The following is a 10352-nucleotide window of genomic DNA, read 5'->3' as shown; positions in this document are numbered from 1 at the left end:
GTTGTCCTGTTGGAAGGTGAACCGTCGCCGCAGTCTGCGGTCCTGAGCACTCTGGAGCAGGTTTTCATCAAGGATCTCTGTACTTTGCTCCGTTCATCTTTGCCTCTATCCTGACTAGTCTCCCAGTCCCTGCCGCGGAAAAACATCCCCACAGCATGATAGAGATGGTGCCAGGTTTCCTCCAGACGTGATACTTGGCATTCAGGCCAAAGAGTTCAATCTTGGTTTCATCAGACCATAGAATCTTGTTTCCTTTTTAGATGCCTTTTGGCAAACTCCAAGTGGGCTGTCATGTGCTTTTTACTGGGGAGTGGCTTCCGTCTGGCTACTATATCATAAAGGCTCCCATCTTCACAGAGGAACTCTAGAGCTCTGTCAGAGTGACCATTTGGGTTCTTGGTCACCTCCCTGACCAAGGCCCTTCTTCCCCGATTACTCAGTTTAGCTCTAGGATGAGGCTTGTTGGTTCCAAACGTCTTCCATTTTTAAGAATGATGGAGGCCACTGTGTTCTTGGGGACATTAAATGCGGCAGAAATGTTTTTGTAACTTTCCCTAGATTTGTGCCTCGATTACAATCCTCTCTCGGAGCCCTACGGACAATTCCCTCGACCTCATGGCTTGGTTTTTGCTCTGACATGCTGTGGGACCTAATATAGACAGGTGTGTGTTTTTCCAAATCATGTCCAATCAATTGAATTTACCACAGGTGGACTCCAATCAAGTTGTGGAAACATCTCAAGGATGATCAATGGAAACAGGATGCACCTGAGCTTATTTTCGAGTCTCATAGCTAAGGGTCTGAATACTTACGTAAAAGGTATTTCTGTTTTAGTTTTTTTGATAAATTAGCAAAAATGTCGACTTGTTTTTGCTTTGTCATTATGGGGTATTGTGTGTAGATTTCTGAGGATATTGTTTTATGTTATCCATTTTATAAGGCTGTAACGTAACAAAATGTTGACGTCAAGGGGTCTGAATACTTTCCGAAGGCACTGTGTGTCATTTAGTATCTAAAAGCATAATTGAGAAATCATTAATCAAAGTTGGCCTATTTCTGACATTTTGGCCTTATGTGATTGGTTACATTGCCTACTATGCCAATTTCTCTGTATAAAATGGGCCATTACATTTTTATATTTGTTTTATATTCATTAAATTAAGAAAATTATTGAAATCAACACACATTTCAGAGCAAGCGGTATTTTTTTTTTTACCTTTTATTTAACTAGGCAAGTCAGTTAAGAACTAATTCTTATTTACAATGCCGGCCAAACCCGGACGACACTGGGCCAATTGTGCGCCGCCCTATGGGACTCCCAACCACGGCCGGTTATGATACATTGGTAAAGCTTCATATGACACACATTTTTGCTTTGTGTCACCTACATATGAAACATTATGGAGTCTTTAGAGGCCTGCCTGGGTAAGGCTAAAATGCACACTTTGATAAATGATTTCTCGATTATACTTTAAGAATACATTTCATGAAAATCCCATGATAGCTTTTTGTCCTGGTTTCGTGAGGAATTACCCCAAAGACATTTGGTATCCTATACACTAAAGCCCTTTCCTCCACAGTGAAATCAAATTAGCTAAGTATGTTCCCATGCATGGGGAAGGTGTAAAATCTTCAATTGTTTTGAGGTTAGAAAGTATACAACTGTGTGTGTTTGTTTGTTTAGTTTACATACACCTTAGCCAAATACATTTAAACTCACTTTTTCACAATTCCTGACACTTAATCCTAGTCAAAATTCCCTGTTTTAGGTCAGTTAGGATCACCACTTTATTTTAAGAATCTAAAATGCCAGAATAATAGTAGTGGTGTATTTCAGCTTTTATTTCTTTCATCACATTCCCAGTGGGTCAGAAGTTTACATACACTCAATTAGTATTTGGTAGCATTGCCTTTAAATTGTTTAACTTGGGTCAAATGTTTCGGGTAGCCTTCCACAAGCTTCCCACAATAAGTTGGGTGAATTTTGGCCCATTCCTCCTGACAGAGCTGGTGTAACTGAGTCAGGTTTGTAGGCCTCCTTGCTCGCACAAGCTTTTTCAGTTCTACCCACAAATGTTCTATGGGATTGAGGTCAGGGCTTAGTGATGGCCACTCCAATACCTTGACTTTGTTGTCCTTAAGCCATTTTGCCACAACTTTGGAAGTATGCTTGGGGTCATTGTCCATTTGGAAGACCCATTTGCGACCAAGCTTTAACTTCCTGACTGATGTCAAGAGATGTTGCTTCAAAATATCCACAATTTTCCACCCTCATGATGCCATCTATTTTGTGAAGTGCACCAGTCTCTCCTGCAGAAAAGCACCCCCACAACATGATGCTGCCACCCCCGTGCTTCATGGTTGGGATGGTGTTCTTCGGCTTGCAAGCATCCCCCCTTTTCCTCCAAACATAACAGTGGTCAGTATGGCCAAATAGTTCTATTTTTGTTTCATCAGACCAGAGGACATTTCTCCAAAAAGTACAATCTTTGTCCCCATGTGCAGTTGCAAACCGTAGTCTGGCTTTTTTATGGCAGGTTTGGAGCAGTGGCTTCTTCCTTGCTGAGCGGCCTTTTAGGTTATGTCGATATAGGACTTGTTTTACTGTGGATATAGATACTTTTGTATCTGTTTCCTCCATCTTCACAAGGTCCTTTTTGCTGCTGTTCTGGGATTGATTTGCACTTTCCGCACCAAAGTACGTTCATCTCAAGGAGACGGAACGCGTCTCCTTCCTGAGCGGTATGAAGGCTGCGTGGTCCCATAGTGTGTATACTTGCGTAGTATTGTTTGTGCAGATGAACGTGGTACCTTCAGGCGTTTGGAAATTGCTCCCAAGGATGAACCAGACTTGTGGAGGTCTACAATTCTTTTTCTGAGGTCTTGCCTGATTTCTTTTGATTTTGCCATGATGTCAATCAGAGGCGCTGAGTTCGAAGGTATGCCTTGAAATACATCCACAGGTACAACTCCAATTGACTCAAATGATGTCAATTAGCCTATCAGAAGCTTCTAAAGCCATGACATTTTCTGGAATTTTCCAAACCTGTTTACATACACTAAGTTGACTGTGCCTTTAAACTTCTGACCTTCTGGAATTGTGATACATTGAATTATAAGTGAAATAATCTGTAAACAATTGTTGGAAAAATTACTTGTGTCATGCACAAAGTAGATGTCCTAACCGACTTGCCAAAACTATAGTTTGTTAACAAGACATTTTTGGAGTGGTTGAAACACTTAGTTTGGAGTCATTAAAACTCATTTATGTAAACGTATGACTCCAACTGTATGTATGTGTGTATGAGAACTTATGAGTGGTGTTTATGGTACATTGCAAAAGTCTCCTTATCTTAAGATTCTATGTGAATAACTCACAACATTATGTTGTTGCTCATAAAGTCGTCTGATAAGGTTGCCTGACATGCCTCTGCTAAGATGAGCTACATTCATTGAATAGGTACTGGTCATTGCCAGGATTTTATATATATATATATATATATATATATATATTAGTTACCAGTCAAAAGTTTGTACACACCTACTCATTCAAGGGTTTTTCTTTTATTGTACTATTTTCTACATTGTAGAATAATAGTGGTCAAATAGCCCTTACACAACCTGAAGGTGTGTTCGGTCATTGTCCTGTTGAAAAACGAATTATAGTCCCACTAAGCGCAAACCAGATAGATGGGAAGGCGTATCGCTGCAGAATGTTGTGGTAGCTATGCTGGTTAAGTTTTCCTTGAATCTAAAAAAAATCACTGACAGGGTCACCAGCAAAGCACCATCACACCTCCTCCTCCATGCTTCAAAGGCATACCTGTTAATTGAAATGCATTCCAGCTGACTACCTCAAGAAGCTGGTTGAGAGAATGCCAAGAGTCTAAAAAGCTGTCAAGGCAAAGGGTGGCAACTTTGAAGAATCTCAAATATAAAATGTGTTTTTATTTGTTTAACATTTTTGTTTGTTACTACATGATTCCATGTGTTATTTCATAGTTTTGATGTCTTCACTATCATTCTACAATGTATAAAATAGTACAAATAAAGAAAAACCCTTGAATGAGGTGTGTCCAAACCGTTGATTGGTAGTGTGTGTATTTATGTGTCCAAATTTTCCACGGGTGAACTGGTTTCTTCTCTTTTTGAATTTGCCTATAAATAAACTGCACCTCTGTTCACATTGTCATAGTCAAATAAAGTAAGATATTTGATATCTTCATGGTTGAAATGTTGCCCATCTGATGTCAGTGAAATAGATCAACACTGTTGTTCAGGGTTTTCCCAGTGGCTACATTTCCATTAACTTGTAAAGTATTTTTTTGTTGACATTTAGAACGCTTGCATTGAAAATACTGCGGTGTGTTTCCTATGAACTATTTTGCCGCTAAAAAAACAGCTGGATGTAATGACATCACACACAAACCTGGTGTCGAATAAAAAAGTGATTGAAGTGTTTCTATGATCCATTTAGGCAAATTGTGCGTTAATAAGTTGCTGACAGCCTGTATGCCCTCCCACCTATCTGTTTCATGTCTCAGGTAGCCCGCATGGATAGAATGCACACTCCGTGCTATGGTGAAACTTATGCTCCTGTAGCCTATATCTGAAATAATTGGATGGCGAAACTTGCATCCAGCCAACCAGAAAAGCAAGGCGATTAAGACAATCCTTGTTCTGCAAAGAAACATTTAGATGTAAATGTTTTAGATGTAAAACTAGATTTAGCAAGCAGTAGGTATTTAGAATTAGATTTGGAGTGGAGCTTTATAATAACGTGATGACATCACGTGCCCCGCGTACCTTCAAATTTATTCCGCAATCATTTTATATATTTTTTAAAGTTTCCATCATTTTTCGCGATGAAGAAAGTTAGACAAAACAAAAAATCCACCTATGCCGAACGGATACAAAATGTGTCGATTTTTAGAACATTTCTCCTATATCTGCCGTTTCTATTTGTTTGTTGTTGCGACATTGCTTTTATCGAATAAACCTTGATCAATGAAAACCGGCCTAATGACGTCTGATGCTTCACACTGACCACTGTGGTCATGTTGTGGTTGGGTTGGTTTCTGGTTTCTACAGTTCCTGGCTTGCTCATTTTCATGTGTTATCTGAAGAAATGGACTGGCTAAAAAGAGCAATCGGCTACGTGACAAAGGTCTCTGATGTCTCGCTGAAATAGAAATTAGATTAAAAGTAGGGTGAGCATAGCCAGAGCATGGTATGTACTGTGTGGGGAACACTTTATAAAGTAAAGAGTTGTTGAATTTATCAGTCCATCATAGCTAACAGTCGACAGGATGCCAATGTCGTCTTATTTCCTTCCCCCACTCCTTTTATAGCGCCACTCTTCAGTCAATGATTTAAGGGACCTGGGCTCGTTGATGTTTGAACCATAGAGATAGATAGAGGGCTAGTACCTAAAAGCTGTTTTATCATGGGCTGCGACATTGACGACTTCCTATAGGTTAAGGAAGTATCACACAATTCCATCCAGGTCACCAGGAGGGCTCAGCCAATTAATTATACTAGTTTGGAAACGTTCCATAACTGCAGGTCACAGACGCCACAATAGGACAGATAGAATAATGTGATGTCTATGGTTTGAGCCTACGGGCACGATGTATTTTTGTTGGCATGTACCAGTAAAAACTCAAACTACTTACAGTATGTATCAGAGGACCATTCAAACTGGGTCGATTTAACAGGTCTTTGAAGTCCTCAATGTAACGTTAACACTACAAGACCGTTTAACTTATTATGAAATTACAAAAAGCTTTGTTAAATTTGATGAATGAGGTTGAGAAGTAGATTTAACGAAAAATGTATGTATTATGTTTTTTATTCACTTGTCTGTGTTTGCAAGCTAATATCTATAAGCAATACAATTATGACTGCAGTTGAGGACACTGATTAATTTAAATCACATGTTCTTATCATTTTTTTACCCGTCTGTAGTGCCATACACCTCATCAGCAAGCTCTTTTATTTCCCCATTTCTACACAACTAACACACTGAAAGTTACATGGCTTACAGGCTTATTTTTATTTATTTATTCTACCGACATTCTTAAAAATGTAAGCTACAATTGAATTCTTGGCCCAATTTGCTTCGCTCCACTGCAGAATAGAACATTAGATATGACTCCAAAGGCACCACAGACAGTAGATGGAAACTAAGTGGTTCTGCTGATAAAAGGAAGGTGTCACATCCTCTCCACCAACATCCCTCAACATGGGTTGATTGTGTGGGCTAGACCCTGAGCTTCTCTCCTCGTCAGCCTCACAAGGAAATGGTTTGTGAATGTGTTGCTGCCTGAAGATTTTTGTCAACACTCATGTAACATGATTGCGGTCACCATGGTGCACAATTTGACACTTCTTTTATTGTCTGTTTATTTAAATTCCATAGCCGAATTATAGACAAATCAAAGCAGGTTGGCAAATATCCTTTCCGTAGACAAAATTTTGTGACATCAGGTGAGTGATGTTGACTCTCTCCTTTTAAATCCTCATTGGGCCAATGTGAGACACAGGCCCTCCTAATGTACAATACCGGCCAAAAGTTTTAAAACACCAACTCATTCAAGGGTTTTTCTTTATTTTTACTATTTCCTACATTGTGGAATAATAGTAAGACATCAAAACTATGAAATAACACATATGGAATCATGTAGTAACCAAAAAAGTGTTAAATAAATCAAAACATATTTTATATTTGAGATTCTTCAAATAGCCACCCTTTGCCTTGATGGCTTTGCACACAGAAGTCATGGATTACAGGCAACATCCGCACTGAGCTAAAGGCTAGAGCTTTCCTTTCAAGGAGCGGGACTCTAACCCGGAAGCTTCTAAGAAATCCCGCTACACCCTCCAACGAACCATCAAACAGGCAAAGCGTCAATACAGGACCAAGATCGAATCCCACTACACTGGCTCTAACGCTTGTCGGATGTGGCAGGGCTTGCAAACTATCACGGATTACAAGGGAAACCCAGCCACGAGCTGTTCAGTGACACGAGCCTATCAGATGAGCTAAATACCTTCTATGCTCGCTTCGAGGCTAGCATCACTGAACCATGAATGAGAGCACCAGCTGTTCTGGATGACTGTGTGGACACACTCTCCATAGCCGATGTGAGACTTCACTGACATATTCAACCTCTCCCTGACCTTCATGTTTCAAGCATACCACCCAGTAGCAGTGCGTGGGTAAAATCACTGGGGAAGCCAAGCCAGAAAAAAATGAATATTTTATTACAACCTATGTGTCACAGTATCCACAGAAAATGGTGCCCCTCCTCGGCCGGGCGGCGCTCGGCGGTCGTTGTCGCCGGTCTACTAGCTGCCACCGATCTATGTTTCTGTGTTCGTTGTGTTTTGTCTGTCTAAGTCCACACCTGTTTTCGTTTCTGTCATTAGTGGGGGGGGGGGGTATTTAGTTTGTTCCTGTGGGTGTTGTGTCTTGTGCGGGATTATTTTTGATTGTCAGCGGGCAGTGTGGTTGTACTTTGTATGTTGCTCCAGCATTTTATTATTTGGAGTATCGATTTAAGCCGGGCTGCGCCCCGTGCGTATTTTCGCCTCTTCATCTGGATTACCTGTTTCCCTTTTGGGGTTTTCTGCGATCTCTGTGTTGTTGATACACCTAGCGTGTTGAGTGCAATTAAACTTCGGCCTACTGAACTATCACATCCTGCATTTGACTCTGCTCCTTCCTCCTGTCCTACATACCCGCGACACTATGTGTTGTGATAATTGCGTTGTTTGCTCTATAACCTTTTAGTTTATATGCCTTGCGACTGAAATATACGTCTGAGACCGAGACAATAAGAAGACACAGTGGCAGAATAAATTCAACCACATCACAAAACCGGAAAACAACCTCTGTCCGGTGAAGTGCACAAAGCATATTGCATGTACAGTAACAAACAGTTACATGACCTACAGTATGATCAAGCAAATTAAAGTTTCCTTAATTTTCAGACTACTAAACAACTATTGATTTAGAACCACAGAGAGTTACCGTAAGTCGCAAAGAAAACAGGAGCTGCCTCCACTATTCCAGCACCATTTAAACTTCAACATTTCAACATCATCAAATCAGCTATGCTTAGTCTAATACAGTGACAACTAAAAAATACCAAAAATGATTTAGTTCAATCAACGTAAACTAAATATGATGTGGCTGTCTGGTTCTGATTTGTGTGTGTGTGCGTCTGTGTGCGTGTGTGAGTGTGTGCTTATGTTCATGCATGTAGAAAAAACATGTTGACTCACCCTACTTATAGAGAATGTCATCCTCCTGTCTTTCATGTTGATGAAACGGTCTATGACTGTCATACAGTACACACTTGTATTTTTTATTGTCCTAGGCTACCTGGCTAAAATGCTTGCTTACTAGCCTAACTTCCACTCATTGTCAACGTTAGCTAGTTAACGTTAGCCTTCTACATCTAGCTACATATTAAACGTTCATTCCCTCAGTCCAGGGGCACAATGTATGAATTTATGGTTGTATCAGAATCGTTGTTGTAACCATTGGCCAGTACAGAGAATGAAGTAAAACCAGAAGTCCAAATCCCTATCTCCATTCATGGCTAATCTAGGAAATGACCAATTTTAGCTAGCTAGCCACCAGAGGAAAACAACACAACGAGATGCAACAATTGAAGTTGTTTCTGTCAATTACGTATTTCTCTTGATACGATGTGATAGGAGAGAAGCCAAATCCAAACTGGCTTCCCATAACATTTTCCTTTGGTGCACTCAGTTTAGCTCAACACTGACTGGCTATTCTTTTATACTTTTTTTATCAAGGGAGGCAAAATGATCGCTGGCTTCCCTTGCAGTCAATGCTACAGGTGGCAACACTGTCATACTCTTTATGACCAGACAGTATCAGATAGATGGCCTGCACATACAAAGACAGAGGGGCAAAAGACAAATTCTATATATATTGTTTTAAATGTCTTGGTTAATGATTTGGGGAAGCATGGCTACCCTTGGCATCCATGAATACACGCCACTGAGAACACCATAGCCCCTGTGCCCAAGAACGCCAAGGTAACCTGTCTAAATGACTACATCTGTACCCATGAAGTGCTTTGAAAGTCTGGTCATGGCTCACATCTTCATCCCAAACACCCTGGACCCACTCCGATTTGCATACCGCCCCAACAGATCCACAGATGACTGCCCTTTCCCACCTGGACAAAAGGAACACCTACATGAGTCAATGAACACCTGGGGGCTACCCATCCAGGATCCAGTTGCAGAGGGAGGTGTTTAATCCCAGGGTCCTTAGCTTAGTGATGAGCTTGGAGGGCACTATGGTGTTGAACGCTGAGCTGTAGTCAATGAACAGCATTGCATTCAGCTCAGTGTTCAACACTACAGTGCCCTACAAGTTCATCACTAAGGTAAGGACCCTGGGATTAAACACCTCCCTCTGCAACTGGATCCTGGATGGGCCACCCCCAGGTGGTGAGGGTAGGCAACAACACATCCGCCACTCTGACCCTCAACACGGGGCCCATCAGGGGTACGTGCTTAGTCCCTTCCTGTACTCCCTGTTCACCCCCGACTGCGGGGTCGTGCACGACTCCAATACCATCATTAAGTTTGCAGATGACACGACGGTGGTAGGCCTGATCACCGACAATGATGAGACAGCCTATAGGGAGGAGGTCAGAGACCTGGCAGTGTGGTGCCAGGACAACAACCTCTCCCTCAACATCAGCAAGACTAAGGAGCTGATCGTGGACTACAGGAAACGGAGGGCCGAGCACGCCCCCAACCACATCGACAGGGCTGCAGTGGAGCAGGTCGAGAGCTTCGAGTTCCTCTGTGTCCACACCACAAAGGAATGATCATGGTCCACACACACACCAACACAGCTGTAAAGAGGGCACAACAATACCTCCCTCAGGAGACTGAAAAGATTCAGCATAGGCCCTCAGATCCTCAAAAAGTTCTACAGCTGCACCATTGAGAGGATCTTGAAAGGCTGCATCAGCGCTTGTCTTGGCATCTGACCGCAAGGCACTGCAGAGGGTAGTGCGTACTGCCCAGCACATCACAGGGGCCAAGCTCCTTGCCATCCAGGACCTCTATACCAGGCGGTGTCAGAGGAAGGCCCTAGAAATAGTCAAAGACTCCAGCTGCTACCACACCGCAAGCAGTACTGTTGCATCAAGTCTGGAACCAACGTGTATATAGCCAAACTGTGTTTGCTAATTAATTGTGTGTTATTCTTTTTCGAATATTTTTTTTTTTTCTCTCTGCATTGTTGGGAAAGGCCCAGAAGTAAACATTTCACTGTTAGTCTACACCTGCTGTTT

This window comes from Salmo trutta, chromosome 12 (assembly GCF_901001165.1).
Source record: "Salmo trutta chromosome 12, fSalTru1.1, whole genome shotgun sequence".
Classification (NCBI taxonomy): domain Eukaryota; kingdom Metazoa; phylum Chordata; class Actinopteri; order Salmoniformes; family Salmonidae; genus Salmo; species Salmo trutta.
This window is presented reverse-complemented; position numbering follows the sequence as displayed.